This window comes from Chiloscyllium punctatum, chromosome 30 (genome assembly GCF_047496795.1).
Source record: "Chiloscyllium punctatum isolate Juve2018m chromosome 30, sChiPun1.3, whole genome shotgun sequence".
NCBI classification, from domain to species: domain Eukaryota; kingdom Metazoa; phylum Chordata; class Chondrichthyes; order Orectolobiformes; family Hemiscylliidae; genus Chiloscyllium; species Chiloscyllium punctatum.
In genome coordinates, this window is record NC_092768.1 from 14,162,966 (window position 1) to 14,182,219 (window position 19,254).

At 54.1% G+C, this 19,254-nt stretch overlaps 1 protein-coding gene across 2 annotated transcripts in view; it reads right to left on the reverse strand.

Moving 5' to 3' along the window:
* LOC140455204 (regulator of G-protein signaling 3-like) overlaps window positions 1-19,254 on the reverse strand; it is a 147,338-nt gene that overhangs the window by 109,998 nt on the left and 18,086 nt on the right. Inside the window, exon 2 of one of the 2 annotated variants that reach the window (XM_072549920.1) lies at window positions 14,357-14,457. The exons of the other annotated variant lie outside the window; for it this stretch is intronic. The gene's annotated coding sequence lies outside the window, so the exon portion shown is untranslated. The remainder of the gene's footprint in view (window positions 1-14,356; window positions 14,458-19,254) is intronic. 2 annotated transcript variants of the gene reach the window in all.

Here is a 19,254-nt window from a genome sequence, read left to right on the forward strand (position 1 = left end):
CATCCCCCATCCCCAATCCCACAGTAACTCCATACCCCATCCCCACTCCCTCAGTAACTCCATTCCTCATCCCCACTCCCTCAGTAACTACATCCCCACTCCCTCAGAAACTCCATCCCCCATCCCCACTCCCTCAGTTTCACCATCCCCCCGTCCCCACTCCCACAGTAACTCCATCCCCCATACCCACTCCCTCAGTAACTCCATTCCCCATCCCCACTCCTTCAGTAACTCCATTCTCCATCCCCACTCCCTCAGTAACTCCTAGCCCACTCACTCAGAATTTCCATCCCCCCATTCACACTCCCTCAGTAACTCCATCCCCCATCCCCACTCCCCCCGTAAATCCATCCCCCATCCCCAATCCCACAGTAGCTCCATCCCCTATCCCCACTCCCTCAGTACCTCCATCCCCCATCCCCACTCCTTCAGTAACTCCATCCCCCCATTCGCACTCCCTGAGTAACTCCGTCACCCCGTCCCCACTCCCACAGTAACTCCATCTCCCAACCCCTCTCCCTCAGTAACTCCATTCCCCATCCCCACTCCCTCAGGATCTCCATTCCCCATCCCCACTCCCTCAGTAACTCCATGACCACTCCCTCAGTATTTCCATCCCCCTATTCGCACTCCCTCTGTAACTCCATCCTCCCATCCCCACTCACACAGGAACTCCATTCCCCCATTCCCACTCCCACAATAACTCCAACCCCATCCCCACTCCCTCAGTTTCTCCATCACCCATCCCCACTCCCACAGTAACTCCATACCCCCATCCCCACTCCCACAGTAACTCCATTCCCCATCCCCACTCCCACAGTAACTCAATCCCCCATCCTCTCTGCCTCAGTAACTCCATCTACCATCCCCACTCCCTCAGTAACTACATACCCCCATCCCCACTCCCTCAGTAACTCCATCCCCCATCCCCACTCCCTCAGTAACTCCATGCCCACTCCGTCAATATCACCATCCACCCAACCCCACTCCCTCAGTAACTTCATTCCCCATCCCCACTCCCTCAGTCACTCCATCAGCCAGTCCCCACTCCCTCAGTCACTCCATCCCCCATCCCCACTCCATCAATAACTCCATCCCCCATCCACACTCCCTCAGTATCACCATCCACCCATTCCCACACCCTCAGTAACTCCATCCCCCACCCCCACTCCCTCAGTAACTCCATCCCCCCGTCCCCACTCCCACAGTAACTCCATCCCCCATCCCCACTCCATCAGTAACTCCATCCCTCATCCCCAATCCCACAGTAACTCCATCCGCCAACCCCACTCCCTCAGTAACCCCATCCCCCATCCCCCCTCCCTCAGTAACTCCATCCCCCCATCCCCACTCCCACAGTAACTCCTTCACCTCATCCCCACGCCCTCAGTAACTCCATCCCCCATCCCCACTCCCTCAGTATCACCATCCACCCATCCCCACTCCATCAGTAACTCCATCCCTCATCCCCAATCCCACAGTAACTCGATCCGCCAACCCCACTCCCTCAGTACCCCATCCCCCATCCCCACTCCCTCAGTAACTCCATCCCCCCGTCCCCACTCCCACAGTAACTCCTTCACCTCATCCCCACGCCCTCAGTAACTCCATCTCCCATCCCCACTCCCTCAGTAACTCCATCCCCCATCCCCACTCCCTCAGTGACTCCATCCCCCCGTCCCCACTCCCACAGTAACTCCATCCCCCATCCCCACTCCCTCCGTAATTCCATCCCCCATCCCCACTCCCACAGTAACTCCATCCCCCATCCCCACTCCCTCAGTAAGTCCATCCCCCATTCCCACTCCCTCAGTAACTCCATCCCTCCATCTCCACTCCCACAGTACCTCCATCACCTCATCCCGACTCCCTCAGTAACTCCATGCCCCATCCCCACTCCCTCAGTATCTCCATCCCCTGCCCCTCTCCCACAGTAACTCCATCCCCCCATTCCCACTCCCTCAGTAACTCCAACCCCCCATTCCCACTCCTTCAGTAACCTCTTTCCCCCATCCCCACTCCCTCTGTAATTCCATTCCCCTGTCCCCACTCCCTCAGTAACTCCATCCCCCATCCCCACTCACTCAATAACTCCATCCGCGTCCCCACTCCCTCAGTAACTCCATCCCTCCATCTCCACTCCCACAGTAACTCCATCACCTCATCCCGACTCCCTCAGTAACTCCATGCCCCATCCCCACTCCCTCAGTATCTCCATCCCCCGCCCCTCTCCCTCAGTAACTCCATCCCCCCATCCCCACTCCCACAGTAACTCCATCCCCCCATTCCCACTCCCTCAGTAACTCCATCCCCCCATTCGCACTCCCTCAGTAACTCCATCCCCACGTCCGCACTACCACAGTAACTCCATCCCCGATCCCCACTCCCCCCGTAACTCCATCCCCCCATCTCCACTCCCTCAGTAACTCCATGCCCCCATCTCCACTCCCTCAGTAACTCCATCCTCCATCCCCACTCCCTCAGTAACTCCATGCCCCCATCCCCACTCCCTCAGTAACTCCATGCCACCATCCCCACTCCCTCAGTAACTCCATCCTCCATCCCGACTCCCACAGTAACTTCATCCCCCCATCCCCACTTCCTCAGTAACTCCATCCTCCATCCCCACTCCCACCCTAACTCCATGCCCCCATCCCCACTCCCTCAGTAACTCGATCCTCCATCCCCACTCCCACCGTAACTCCATCCCCCCATCCCCACTCCCACAGTAAATCCTTCACCTCATCCCCACGCCCTCAGTAACTCCATCCCCCATCCCCACTCCCTCAGTAACTCCATCTCCCATCCCCACTCCCTCAGTGACTCCATCCCCCCGTCCCCACTCCCACAGTAACTCCATCCCCCATCCCCACTCCCTCCGTAACTCCATCCCCCATCCCCACTCCCACAGTAACTCCATCCCCCATCCCCACTCCCTCAGTAAGTCCATCCCCCATTCCCACTCCCTCAGTAACTCCATCCCTCCATCTCCACTCCCACAGTAACTCCATCACCTCATCCCGACTCCCTCAGTAACTCCATGCCCCATCCCCACTCCCTCAGTATCTCCATCCCCTGCCCCTCTCCCTCAGTAACTCCATCCCCCCATCCCCACTCCCACAGTAACTCCATCCCCCCATTCCCACTCCCTCGGTAACTCCAACCCCCCATTCCCACTCCTTCAGTAACCTCTTTCCCCCATCCCCACTCCCTCTGTAATTCCATTCCCCTGTCCCCACTCCCTCAGTAACTCCATCCCCCATCCCCACTCACTCAATAACTCCATCCGCGTCCCCACTCCCTCAGTAACTCCATCCCTCCATCTCCACTCCCACAGTAACTCCATCACCTCATCCCGACTCCCTCGGTAACTCCATGCCCCATCCCCACTCCCTCAGTATCTCCATCCCCCGCCCCTCTCCCTCAGTAACTCCATCCCCCCATCCCCACTCCCACAGTAACTCCATCCCCCCATTCCCACTCCCTCAGTAACTCCATCCCCCCATTCGCACTCCCTCAGTAACTCCATCCCCACGTCCGCACTACCACAGTAACTCCATCCCCGATCCCCACTCCCCCTGTAACTCCATCCCCCCATCTCCACTCCCACAGTAACTCCATCCCCATCCCCTCTCCCTCAGTAACTCCATCCCCCATCCCCACTCCCTCAGTAACTCCATTCCCCATCCCCACTCCCTCAGTAACTCCATCCCCACTTCCTCAGTAACTCCATCCTCCATCCCCACTCCCTCAGTAACTCCATCCCCCATCCCCACTCCCTCAGTAACTCTATTCCCCTGTCCCCACTCCCTCAGTAACTCCATCCCCCATCCCCACTCACTCAATAACTCCATCCGCGTCCCCACTCCCTCAGTAACTCCATCCCCCCATTCGCACTCCCTCAGTAACTCCATCCCCACGTCCACACTACCACAGTAACTCCATCCCCGATCCCCACTCCCCCCGTAACTCCATCCCCCCATCTCCACTCCCACAGTAACTCCATGCCCCCATCCCCACTCCCACAGTAACTCCATCCCCACTCCCTCAGTAACTCCATCCTCCTCCCACTCCCTCAGTAACTCCATGCCCCCATCTCCACTCCCTCAGTAACTCCATCCTCCATCCCCACTCCCTCAGTAACTCCATGCCTCCATCCCCACTCCCTCAGTAACTCCATGCCACCATCCCCACTCCCTCAGTAACTCCATCCTCCATCCCGACTCCCACAGTAACTCCATCACCCCATCCCCACTTCCTCAGTAACTCCATCCTCCATCCCCACTCCCACCCTAACTCCATGCCCCCATCCCCACTCCCTCAGTAACTAAATCCTCCATCCCCACTCCCACCGTAACTCCATCCCCCCATCCCGACTCCCACAGTAACTCCTTCACCTCATCCCCACGCCCTCAGTAACTCCATCCCCCATCCCCACTCCCTCAGTATCACCATCCACCCATCCCCACTCCCTCAGTATCCCCATCCCCCATCCCCACTCCCACATTAATTCCATCCCCCATCCCCACTCCCTCAGTAAGTCCATCCCCCATTCCCACTCCCTAAGTAACTCCAACCCTCCATCTCCACTCCCACAGTAACTCCATCACCTCATCCCGACTCCCTCAGTAACTCCATGCCCCATCCCCACTCCCTCAGTATCTCCATCCCCCGCCCCTCTCCCTCAGTAACTCCATCCCCCCATCCCCAGTCCCTCAGTATCTCCATCCCCTGCCCCTCTCCCTCAGTAACTCCATCCCCCCATCCCCACTCCCACAGTAACTCCATCCCCCCATTCCCACTCCCTCAGTAACTCCAACCCACCATTCCCACTCCTTCAGTAACCTCTTTCCCCCATCCCCACTCCCTCTGTAATTCCATTCCCCTGTCCCCACTCCCTCAGTAACTCCATCCCCCATCCCCACTCACTCAATAACTCCATCCGCGTCCCCACTCCCTCAGTAACTCCATCCCTCCATCTCCACTCCCACAGTAACTCCATCACCTCATCCCGACTCCCTCAGTAACTCCATGCCCCATCCCCACTCCCTCAGTATCTCCATCCCCCGCCCCTCTCCCTCAGTAACTCCATCCCCCCATCCCCACTCCCACAGTAACTCCATCCCCCCATTCCCACTCCCTCAGTAACTCCAACCCCCCATTCCCACTCCTTCAGTAACCTCTTTCCCCCATCCCCACTCCCTCTGTAATTCCATTCCTCTGTCCCCACTCCCTCAGTAACTCCATCCCCCATCCCCACTCACTCAATAACTCCATCCGCGTCCCCACTCCCTCAGTAACTCCATCCCCCCATTCGCACTCCCTCAGTAACTCCATCCCCACGTCCACACTACCACAGTAACTCCATCCCCGATCCCCACTCCCCCCGTAACTCCATCCCCCATCCCCAATCCCACAGTAACTCCATCCCTCCATCCCCACTCCCTCACTATCTCCATCCCCCCATCTACACTCCCACAGTAACTCCATGCCCCCATCCCCACTCCCACAGTAACTCCAGCCCCACTCCCTCAGTAACTCCATCCTCCTCCCACTCCCTCAGAAACTCCATGCCCCCATCTCCACTCCCTCAGTAACTCCATCCTCCATCCCCACTCCCTCAGTAACTCAATGCCCCCATCCCCACTCCCTCAGTAACTCCATGCCACCAGCCCCACTCCCTCAGTAACTCCATCCTCCATCCCCACTCCCACAGTAACTCCATCCCCCCATCCCCACTTCCTCAGTAACTCCATCCTCCATCCCCACTCCCTCAGTAACTCCATACCCCCATCCCCACTCCCTCAGTAAGTCCATCCTCCATCCCCACTCCCACCGTAACTCCATCCCTCCATCTCCACTCCCACAGTAACTCCATCACCTCATCCCGACTCCCTCAGTAACTCCATGCCCCATCCCCACTCCCACAGTATCTCCAACCCCCGCCCCTCTCCCTCAGTAACTCCATCCCCCCATCCCCACTCCCACAGTAACTCCATCCCCCCATTCCCACTCCCACAGTAACTCCATCCCCACTCCCTCAGTAACTCCATCCTCCTCCCACTCCCTCAGAAACTCCATGCCCCCATCTCCACTCCCTCAGTAACTCCATCCTCCATCCCCACTCCCTCAGTAACTCAATGCCCCCATCCCCACTCCCTCAGTATCTCCATGCCACCATCCCCACTCCCTCAGTAACTCCATCCTCCATCCCCACTCCCACAGTAACTCCATCCCCCCATCCCCACTTCCTCAGTAACTCCATCCTCCATCCCCACTCCCTCAGTAACTCCATACCCCCATCCCCACTCTCTCAGTAACTCCATCCTCCATCCCCACTCCCACCGTAACTCCATCCCCTTATCCCCACTCCCACAGTAACTCCTTCACCTCATCCCCACACCCTCAGTAACTCCATCCCCCATCCCCACTCCCTCAGTATCACCATCCACCCATCCCCACTCCCTCAGTATCCCCATCCCCCATCCCCACTCCCACAGTAATTCCATCCACCATCCCCACTCCCTCAGTAAGTCCAACCCCCATTCCCACTCCCTCAGTAACTCCATCCCTCCATCTCCACTCCCACAGTAACTCCATCACCTCATCCCGACTCCCTCAGTAACTCCATGCCCCATCCCCACTCCCTCAGTATCTCCATCCCCCGCCCCTCTCCCTCAGTAACTCCATCCCCCCATCCCCACTCCCACAGTAACTCCATCCCCCCATTCCCACTCCCTCAGTAACTCTAACCCCCCATTCTCACTCCTTCAGTAACCTCATTCCCCCATCCCCACTCCCTCTGTAATTCCATTCCCCTGTCCCCACTCCCTCAGTAACTCCATCCCCCATCCCCACTCACTCAATAACTCCATCCGCGTCCCCACTCCCTCAGTAACTCCATCCCCCCATTCGCACTCCCTCAGTAACTCCATCCCCGATCTCCACTCCCCCCGTAACTCCATCCCCCATCCCCAATCCCACAGTAACTCCATCCCTCAATCCCCACTCCCTCACTATCTCCATCCCCCCATCTCCACTCCCACAGTAACTCCATCCCCCATCCCCTCTCCCTCAGTAACTCCATCCCCCATCCCCTCTCCCTCAGTAACTCCATCCCCCCATCCCCACTCCCACAGTAACTCCAACGCATCTCCAGTCCCTCAGTAACTCCATCCACCATCCCCACTCCCTCAGTAACTCCATCCCCCCGTCCCGACTCCCACAGTAGCTCCATCCCCCATCCCCACTCCCTCAGTAAATCCATCCGCCCATCCCCACTCCCACAGTAACTCCATCCCCCATCCCCACACCCTCAGTAACTCCATCCTCCATCCCCACTCCTTCAGTAACTCCATCCCCCCATCCCCACACCGTCAGTAACTCCATCCCCATCCCCACTCCCTCAGTAAATCCATCCCCCCATCCCCACTCCCTCAGTAACTCCATACCACCATCCCCACTCCCTCAGTAACTCCATCCCCCCATCCCCACTCCCTCAGTATCACCATCTCCCCATCCCCACTCCCTCAGTACCTCCAACCCCCCATTCCCACTCCCTCAGTAACTCCATGCCCACTCCCTCAGTATTACCATCTCCCCATTTGCACACCCTCAGTAACTCCGTCCCTCCGTCCCCACTCCCTCAGTAACTCCATCCCCCATCCCCTCTCCCTCAGTAACTCCATCCCCCATCCCCACTCCCTCAGTAACTCCATTCCCCATCCCCACTCCCTCAGTAACTCCATGCCCACTCCCACAGTATTCCCATTCCCCTATTCGCACTCCCTCTGTAACTCCATCCCCCCATTCACACTCCCACAGTAACTCCATCACCCCATCCCCACTCCCTCAGTAACTCCATCCACCAACCCCACTCCCTCAGTAGTTCCATCCCCCCATCCCCTCTCCCTCAGTAACTCCATCCCCCATCCCCTCTCCCTCAGTAACTCCATTCCCCATCCCCACTCCCTCAGTATCACAATCTCCCCATCCCCACTCCCTTAGTAACTCCATCCCCCATCCCCTCTCCCTCAGTAACTCCATTCCCCATCCCCACTCCCTCAGTAACTCCATGCCCACTCCCTCAGTATTACCATTTCCCCTTTTGCACTCCCTCAGTAACTCCGTCCCCCCGTCCCCACTCCCACAGTAACTCCATCCCCCATCCCCTCTCCCTCAGTAATTCCATCCCCCATCCCCACTTCCTCAGTAACTCCATTCCCCATCCCCACTCCCTCAGTAATTCCATGCCCACTCCCACAGTATTTCCATCCTCCATCCCCACTCTATCAGTAACTCCATCCCCCATCCCCACTCCTTCAGTATCACCATCCCCACTCCCTCAATAACTCCATCCCTCCATCCCCACTACCACAGTAACTCCATCCCCCATCCCCACTCCCTCAGTAACTCCATCCCCCCATTCCCACACCTTCAGTAACATCTTTCCCTCATTCCCACTCCCTCTGTAACTCCATTCCCCTGTCCCCACTCCCTCACTAACTCCACCGCCCATCCCCACTGCCTCAGTAACTCCATCCCCCATCCCCACTCCCTCAGCATCACCATTCAACCATCCCCACTCCCTCAGTAACTCCATCCACCATCCCCACTCCCTCAGTAACTCCATCTCCCATCCCCACTCCCTCAGTATCACCATTCCCCCATTCCCACTCCCAAATCCCTACTCCCTCAGTAACTGTATCCCCCATCCCCACTCCCTCAGTAACTCCATCCCCCATCCCCACTCCCTCAGTAACTCCATCCCTCCATCCCCACTCCCTCAGTAACTCCATCCCCCATCCCCACTCCCTCAGTAACTCCATCCCTCCATCCCCACTCCCTCAGTAACTCCATGCCCACTCCCTCAGTATTTCCATTCCCCTATTCGCACTCCCTCTGTAACTCCATCCTCCCATCCCCACTCACACAGGAACTCCATTCCCCCATTCCCACTCTCACAGTAACTCCAACCGCATCCTCACTCCCTCAGTATCTCCATTCCCCATCCCCACTCCCTCAGTAACTCCAACCGCATCCTCACTCCCTCAGTATCTCCATTCCCCATCCCCACTCCCTCAGTAACTCCATCCCCCCGTCCCCACTCCCATAGTAACTCCATCCCCCATCCCCATTCCCCCCGTAACTCCATCCCCCATCCCCAATCCCACAGTAACTCCATCCCCCCATCCCCACTCCCTCAGTATCACCATCTCCCCATCCCCACTCCCTCAGTACCTCCAACCCCCCATTCCCACTCCCTCAGTAACTCCATGCCCACTCCCTCAGTATTACCATCTCCCCATTTGCACACCCTCAGTAACTCCGTCCCTCCGTCCCCACTCCCTCAGTAACTCCATCCCCCATCCCCTCTCCCTCAGTAACTCCATCCCCCATCCCCACTCCCTCAGTAACTCCATTCCCCATCCCCACTCCCTCAGTAACTCCATGCCCACTCCCACAGTATTCCCATTCCCCTATTCGCACTCCCTCTGTAACTCCATCCCCCCATTCACACTCCCACAGTAACTCCATCACCCCATCCCCACTCCCTCAGTAACTCCATCCACCAACCCCACTCCCTCAGTAGTTCCATCCCCCCATCCCCTCTCCCTCAGTAACTCCATCCCCCATCCCCTCTCCCTCAGTAACTCCATTCCCCATCCCCACTCCCTCAGTATCACAATCTCCCCATCCCCACTCCCTTAGTAACTCCATCCCCCATCCCCTCTCCCTCAGTAACTCCATTCCCCATCCCCACTCCCTCAGTAACTCCATGCCCACTCCCTCAGTATTACCATTTCCCCTTTTGCACTCCCTCAGTAATTCCGTCCCCCCGTCCCCACTCCCACAGTAACTCCATCCCCCATCCCCTCTCCCTCAGTAATTCCATCCCCCATCCCCACTTCCTCAGTAACTCCATTCCCCATCCCCACTCCCTCAGTAATTCCATGCCCACTCCCACAGTATTTCCATCCTCCATCCCCACTCTATCAGTAACTCCATCCCCCATCCCCACTCCTTCAGTATCACCATCCCCACTCCCTCAATAACTCCATCCCTCCATCCCCACTACCACAGTAACTCCATCCCCCATCCCCACTCCCTCAGTAACTCCATCCCCCCATTCCCACACCTTCAGTAACATCTTTCCCTCATTCCCACTCCCTCTGTAACTCCATTCCCCTGTCCCCACTCCCTCACTAACTCCACCGCCCATCCCCACTGCCTCAGTAACTCCATCCCCCATCCCCACTCCCTCAGCATCACCATTCAACCATCCCCACTCCCTCAGTAACTCCATCCACCATCCCCACTCCCTCAGTAACTCCATCTCCCATCCCCACTCCCTCAGTATCACCATTCCCCCATTCCCACTCCCAAATCCCTACTCCCTCAGTAACTGTATCCCCCATCCCCACTCCCTCAGTAACTCCATCCCCCATCCCCACTCCCTCAGTAACTCCATCCCTCCATCCCCACTCCCTCAGTAACTCCATCCCCCATCCCCACTCCCTCAGTAACTCCATCCCTCCATCCCCACTCCCTCAGTAACTCCATGCCCACTCCCTCAGTATTTCCATTCCCCTATTCGCACTCCCTCTGTAACTCCATCCTCCCATCCCCACTCACACAGGAACTCCATTCCCCCATTCCCACTCTCACAGTAACTCCAACCGCATCCTCACTCCCTCAGTATCTCCATTCCCCATCCCCACTCCCTCAGTAACTCCAACCGCATCCTCACTCCCTCAGTATCTCCATTCCCCATCCCCACTCCCTCAGTAACTCCATCCCCCCGTCCCCACTCCCATAGTAACTCCATCCCCCATCCCCATTCCCCCCGTAACTCCATCCCCCATCCCCAATCCCACAGTAACTCCATACCCCATCCCCACTCCCTCAGTAACTCCATTCCTCATCCCCACTCCCTCAGTAACTCCATGCCCACTCCCTCAGTATTTCCATCCCCCCATTCGCACTCCCTCTGTAACTCCATCCTCCCATCCCCACTCACACAGGAACTCCATTCCCCCATTCCCACTCCCTCAGTAACTCCATCCCCCATCCCCACTCCCTCAGTAACTCCATTCCCCATCCCCTCTCCCTCAGTAACTCCATTCACGATCCCCACTCCCTCAGTAACTACATCCCCACTCCCTCAGAAACTCCATCCCCCATCCCCACTCCCTCAGTTTCACCATCCCCCCGTCCCCACTCCCACAGTAACTCCATCCCCCATCCCCTCTCCCTCAGTAACTCCATTCCCCATCCCCACTCCTTCAGTAACTCCATTCTCCATCCCCACTCCCTCAGTAACTCCTAGCCCACTCACTCAGAATTTCCATCCCCCCATTCACACTCCCTCAGTAACTCCATCCCCCATCCCCACTCCCCCCGTAAATCCATCCCCCATCCCCAATCCCACAGTAGCTCCATCCCCTATCCCCACTCCCTCAGTACCTCCATCCCCCATCCCCACTCCTTCAGTAACTCCATCCCCCCATTCGCACTCCCTGAGTAACTCCGTCACCCCGTCCCCACTCCCACAGTAACTCCATCTCCCAACCCCTCTCCCTCAGTAACTCCATTCCCCATCCCCACTCCCTCAGGATCTCCATTCCCCATCCCCACTCCCTCAGTAACTCCATGACCACTCCCTCAGTATTTCCATCCCCCTATTCGCACTCCCTCTGTAACTCCATCCTCCCATCCCCACTCACACAGGAACTCCATTCCCCCATTCCCACTCTCACAGTAACTCCAACCGCATCCTCACTCCCTCAGTATCTCCATTCCCCCATTCCCACTCTCACAGTAACTCCAACCGCATCCTCACTCCCTCAGTATCTCCATCCCCCATCCCCAATCCCACAGTAACTCCATACCCCATCCCCACTCCCTCAGTAACTCCATTCCTCATCCCCACTCCCTCAGTAACTCCATGCCCACTCCCTCAGTATTTCCATCCCCCTATTCGCACTCCCTCTGTAACTCCATCCTCCCATCCCCACTCACACAGGAACTCCATTCCCCCATTCCCACTCCCACAATAACTCCAACCCCATCCCCACTCCTTCAGTTTCTCCATCCCCCATCCCCACTCCCACAGTAACTCCATACCCCCATCCCCACTCCCACAGTAACTCCATTCCCCATCCCCACTCCCACAGTAACTCAATCCCCCATCCTCTCTGCCTCAGTAACTCCATCTACCATCCCCACTCCCTCAGTAACTACATACCCCCATCCCCACTCCCTCAGTAACTCCATCCCCCATCCCCACTCCCTCAGTAACTCCATGCCCACTCCGTCAATATCACCATCCACCCAACCCCACTCCCTCAGTAACTTCATTCCCCATCCCCACTCCCTCAGTCACTCCATCAGCCAGTCCCCACTCCCTCAGTCACTCCATCCCCCATCCCCACTCCATCAATAACTCCATCCCCCATCCACACTCCCTCAGTATCACCATCCACCCATTCCCACACCCTCAGTAACTCCATCCCCCACCCCCACTCCCTCAGTAACTCCATCCCCCCGTCCCCACTCCCACAGTAACTCCATCCCCCATCCCCACTCCATCAGTAACTCCATCCCTCATCCCCAATCCCACAGTAACTCCATCCGCCAACCCCACTCCCTCAGTAACCCCATCCCCCATCCCCCCTCCCTCAGTAACTCCATCCCCCCATCCCCACTCCCACAGTAACTCCATCACCTCATCCCCACTCCCTCAGTAACTCCATCCCCCCAGCTCCACTCCCACAGTAACTCCATCCCCCCATCCCCACTCCCACAGAAACTCCATCCCCCATCCCCACTCCCACAGTAACTCCATCCCCCCATCCCCACTCCCTCAGTAACTCCATCCAACCATTCCCACTCCTTCAGTAACCTCTTTCCCCCATCCCCACTCTCTCTGTAACTCCATTCCCCTGTCCCCACTCACTCAGTAACTCCATCCCCCATTCGCACTCCCTCAATAACTCCATCCCGACGTCCGCACTACCACAGTAACTCCATCCCCCATCGCCACTCCCCCCATAACTCCATCCCCCATCCCCAATCCCACAGTAACTCCATCCCTCCATCTCCACTCCCTCAGTAACTCCATGCCCACTCCCTCAGTATTTCCATCCCCCCATTCGCACTCCCTCTGTAACTCCATCCTCCCATCCCCACTCACACAGGAACTCCATCCCACATTCCCACTCCCACAGTAACTCCATCCCCCATCCCCACTCCCTCAGTAACTCCATTCCCCCATCCCCACCCCCTCAGTATCACCATCCCCCCATCCCCAATCCCACAGTAACTCCATCCCCCATCCCCACTCCCTCAGTAACTCCATTCCCCCATCCCCACTCCCTCAGTATCACCATCCCCCCCATCCCCAATCCCTCAGTAACTCCATCTCACATCCCTACTCCCTCAGTAACTCCATCCCCCATCCCCACTCACTCAATAACTCCATCCGCGTCCCCACTCCCTCAGTAACTCCATCCCCCCATTCGCACTCCCTCAGTAACTCCATCCCCACGTCCACACTACCACAGTAACTCCATCCCCGATCCCCACTCCCCCGTAACTCCATCCCCCATCCCCACTCCCACAGTAACTCCATTCCCCATCCCCACTCACTCAATAACTCCATCCGTGTCCCCACTCCCTCAGTAACCCCATCCCCCCATTCGCACTCCCTCAGTAACTCCATCCCCACGTCCACACTGCCACAGTAACTCCATCCCCGATCCCCACTCCCCCCGTAACACCATCCCCCATCCCCACTCCCTCACTATCTCCATCCCCCCATCTCCACTCCCACAATAACTCCATGCCCCCATCCCCACTCCCACAGTAACTCCATCCCCACTTCCTCAGTAACTCCATCCTCCATCCCCACTCCCACCGTAACTCCATGCCCCCATCCCCACTCCCTCAGTAACTCCATCCTCCATCCCCACTCCCACCGTAACCCCCTGCCCCCATCCCCACTCCCACAGTAACTCCACGCCCCCATCCCCACTCCCACAGTAACTCCATCCCCACTCCCTCAGTAACTCCTTCCGTTGCCCTTCAGTCTTGCTCCTGTTGTATTTGATTCTCTCTGAACAGCCAGCCAATGTTCCTTCCCTAACTGCTGTGTCTTTAATGATCGTTGTGTTGAGAATGTCTCCAGTTGAAGTGGCAATCTCATCACACAAAATAAAATTCCTGAACAAATCCGCTCTCTATATAAACACAATTCTCAGCGGGACACCATGTGACACGGCTGTTGTTAAATATTTTGAGCATGACCCTTAATTTATCTGCATGCGTCAGCCCCAGTTTACAAGGTAATACATACACAGGCCTCTCAATGGGATCAGATTCCATGGTATCTGGCAGGTCTCCAGTTCACCTCCTGACTCCCCACTCATTGTGTGTCATTTCAGATTCTTGCAAAACCTATCATCAAAAAGGAAGGAATTGTTTCCAAAATTCCTCTGATCTTTCACAAAACTTGTACAGCTACATCGAAGCATCGAGGAAAGCAGGAGTGGGCCATTCAGCCCATTGGGTCGAATCTACCACTCAAGGCATCATCTCACTGCCTTCCCAATATCCCTTGGGTAAGAGGCAGTAAATCCTGCAGGTTCTGTTTCGGCTGACGTTCCCACTTTCCCTATAGAAGGGTCATCATAGCAACAATCTATTCAAGCCATTTCTATTTGCGCTGGCTCTCTAATGGAGCTTTGCATTCGTCCCAGTTTCTCTGTTTAACCCCATCGCCTCTAACTTTCTTTTCAAACATATATCCAACTTTGTTTTTGAACCTTATGATGGAGTCTGCCTTGGCTGGTCTTTATAGCAACGCACACTGTGGAAGAACACCTTCGTCATTCCCTCTCACTGTTCTGTCAATGTCTTTAATATTCAATCTATGTCTCATTCCAACAGCCTGTCAGCACTACTGGCTTGACCACAGGTCAGAGATCTGACTGTCTGGAGAAATTCTAAACTCATAATTCCAAATGTGTCTTTTTTTAAAACAAAGATGAACCAAGAATGGCCACTAGTATAAACTAAGTAGCTGTCTGAGTAGAGGGAGCCATGTATTGTCACATCTAAAAGTGAAAAATGAACTTCAAACAAAGACACTTTAAATGGGGTGATGGGGAGGTGGAATGCAATTCAAAACAGATTGGATTGTGATCTCTTGACTCCACTAAGATAATGACAGGCTGATAAACCCGTCTGCTCAACAGCAAACCAGGCCCCAGTGGATTAGTCCCAAACTGCACACACTTTGTGTTTTTCCCTTTGAAGAAAATACAACTAGAGAGGTAAATGGCCAGTGTCAACTCAGTTGGGGATTGTAGGTGGGACCAACCCTCTCATCGGCACCCATGAATGAAGGGGCCCATGTGTACGAGCCTGGATTCAAGCTTAAACATACTGTGGAGAAATAGTTCCTCATCACCTCAGCTTTGCAGGTAAAAGGATCCTCATACTTCCTCTGAGTACTAGGATCCAGCCAGCGAGCTGCCAGCCACACATAGGCAGGAAAACAAGCATTCTGTCCCTCCCCTGAAGTTGGGAGTTCAGTCATGGTCAAAAGGAACTAGAACAACAGAATCTCATCCAACTTGCAGAACTAAGAAACCTGAAATTCAGCTACCAATGTCAACTCTTCCAGTAAGCTCCATTACAAAAGTGATCAGATTTAACTATCTGCTTTTCACAAACAATTCAGAGACTGAGCCTTATATCTGCTTATTCTTAAACTGTCACTGTTTCAGACTCACCTCTTATTTTTAATTTGTGTAAATGTGAGTGTGTGTTGTATTAACAATATTCTTAAGTGATTAATGAACACTCTCTTTGTTAATTCACAAAAGTTTGGTTAAATTTGCTCCCTTTCAATTCATTTGGGTCAGGGAGAAAGGAAGGAGTCCATTTTGAAATCAACCTCGCCGTGACCAACTGAGACGGGGGGCGGGTGGTGCTGAATAAAAAAGGGCAAACAGTTCTTCCCTCCCCACTCGGGAGTTTAATGTTTTGGGGAGTATCCAGGCTGAAAACATAACAAGTTAATGAAACCCACCCCAGGTACTGAGCAGAACACGATCTCCAGGCATCAGATGCTTGTGTTAAATATTGTAATAACATCTGTTTTGATGCTTTGAGAACATAAAAAAAGGTTTATATTCATAGGCAGCAATTTCCAACACCTCAGGACATCTGAACGCATTTGAACACCCAGAAAATACAGCCTTTGTCGTGATGTGGGAAACACAGCAGCTAATTTGCTCACAGCAAGTACCCACATCAGTAATGTGATGAGCTGTTTTGATGATGTTAGTTGAGGGATAGGAAGTTAGTGCAGAGCTCCAGGGAACTCCTTCCAGTGATTTCATTTCATTCAGGGGATATGGTCTGCGTTGGCTGGGCCAGTGTTTTCTGCAGTATCCCTCATTACTATGGCAAGGGCAAATACCTGTCATGTGCTGTGGGTTGACCTACAATACTGTTAGATTGGGAATTTTAGCATAAGTTATTTGGATGTGAGCATTAGAGGTATACTCAGTAAGTTTGCAGCTGACACCAAAATTGGAGGTGTAGTGGACAGCGAAGAAGGTTACTTCAGATTACAATGGAATCTTGATCAGATGGGCCAATGGGCTGAGACGTGGCAGATGACATTTAATTTAAATAAATGCAAGGTGCTACATTTTGGGAAAGTAAATCTTATCAGGACTTATACTCTTAATGGTAAGGTCCTAGGGAGTGTTGCTGAACAAAGACACCTTGAAGTGCAGGTTCATAGCTCCTTGAAAGTAGAATCGCAGGTAGATAGGATAGTGAAGAAGGCATTTGGTATGCTTTCCTTTATTGGGCAGAGTATTGAGTACAGGAGTTGGGAGGTCATATTGCGGCCGTACAGGACATTGATTTGGCTACTGTTGGATTATTGCGTGCAATTCTGGTCTCCTTCCTATCGGAAAGATGTTGTGAAACTTGAAATGGTTCAGAAAAGATTTACAAGGACGTTGCCAGGGTTGGAGGATTTGAGCTATAGGGAGAGTTTGAATAGTCTAGGGCTGCTTTCCCTGGAATATCAGAGGCTGAGGGGTGACCTTACAGAGGTTTATAAAATCATGAGGGACATGGGTAGGGTAAATAGTCAAAGTCTTTTCCCCGGGGTTGGGGAGTCCAGAACTAGAGGGTATAGGATTAGGGTGGGAGGGGAAAGATATAAAAGACATTTATGGGGCAACTTTTTCACACAGAGGGTGGTAAGTGTATGGAATGAGCTGCCAGAGGAAGTGGTGAATGCTGGTACAATTGTGGCATTTGAAAGGCATCTGAATGGGTATATGAATAGGAAGGGTTTGGAGGGATATGGGCCGGGTGCTGGCAGGTGGGACTAGATTGGGTTGGGATATCTGGTTGGCGTGGACAGGTTGGACCAAAGGGTCTGTTTCCCTGCTGTACATCTCTATAACTCTACTTGCACCCCCTGGCACTGAAGGAATAGCAAGATATTTCTAAGTCAGGATGGTGAGTGAGTTGGAGGAAAATGTGCGGTGGTAGGTGTTCCCATGTACTTGCTTCCCTTGACCTGCCAGGTGGAAGTGGTTGTAGGTTTGGAAATTGCTGTTGAAGGACCTTTCGTGAATTTCTGCAGAGCACCTTGTAGACAGTACACAGTGAGCATCGGTGGAGAAGGGACTGAATGTTGAAAGGAGTCCTCAAGAGGGCTGCTTTGTCCTGGATGGTGTTGACCTCTTGAGTTTTGTTGAAGCTGCACCCACCCAAGGCAAATGGGCAGTATTCCATCACACTCCTGACTTGTGCCTTGGAGATGATGGGAAAGGCTTTGGAGAGTCAGGAGGTGAGGAAAGTGCAGAATTCCTAGCCTGATCTTTAAATTGAGTTCAGAGAGAGCCAACAATTTCACATCAAGTCCAAAAACAAGGCCCCTGTCAAAGCAACACACCCTCAAACTGCTCAGAATCGGTTACAACAATTTACACCCTTCATCTCTGGATTGGGACCTTCTCATTCAGGAGTGAGGATGCTATTTCCAGAGTTCCACTTCCTGTCCTGAAGTGAGACAGCATGAGGCCATGGCTACCAAGACAACGTCACCTTCAAGGAATGAATTCAGACTCTGAAGAAAACAATGCCCCTGGAAGCTGGAATACAGAATCAGGGAATCGGACTGGAGGAAACTCAGTTCTCGTCTAATAGCCAGTCAGGCTGGTGAGCTCAGTCAGCTGTGAGCGTCATTATTCTATTTGCTTATTGGACGAGGATGTCACTGGTTGGGTTAGAATTTGTCCCTTGAGAAGGTGATAGTGAGTTCCTTTCTTGAACCACTGCAGTCCATGTGCTGTGGATAAACCCACAACGTTGTTAGGGAGGGAATTCCAGGAATTTGACCCAGCTACACTGAAGGAACGGCGATATATTTCCAAGTGAGGATGGTGAGTGGCTTGGAGGGGAGCTTGCAGGTAATGGGTGACATGGTGGCTCAGTGGATAGTACTACTGCCCCACAGCGCTAGAGTCCCAGGTTCGATTCCACCCTTGGGTGACTGTGTGGATAAGGCACCCCGTTCCCAGACAGTGCTTAGAAAATGAACTCACCCCTGAGGTCCAGAAGAGAGTGGTGGTGGTGGACAGGCAGTCACATACAGAGAGTGAAAGGGAAAAAATGATCTGAGCTGAAATAGGATGGCAAGAGGAATACCAACAGAAACAGGTGGGGCCGAATGGCCTGGTTTCACTGCTGGAATAACCTGTGTTCCTGTTTGTAAAGCTATGAGAGGTTGCATCTCACTGTTGACTTGAGTTTCAGCAGAGACCAGGCAATAACGTGCCTGGGACTTTAACTTTAAATCATTCGCTACAGCATCAAGATAAATTTGGAAACTAATTTAGTCAGTTTGCCTTTGGAAAGCTGAGTATGATTAATAAAGATCCCAATGAAGCTGCATCATTTATTAGTTCAATGGTGAGAGACAGTGTAGCTGTGCAAGAACCTCCAGCTTCAACCAGAAATACTCAGCAAGTATAAACAGCCTGAAATCCCAGGCTGTGATCAGAGAGATTCCACAAGAGTTTTACTGTTCACCTCACACTGTGCCAAACCAGCAAACAAGTCAGGACTGATGTCCTCAGATATGAAGGTGACCAAAAGTACTTGCATTTCTGTAGCGCCTTCTGTCAGGATGTTCAGCCGCCATAGTGCAGCCAT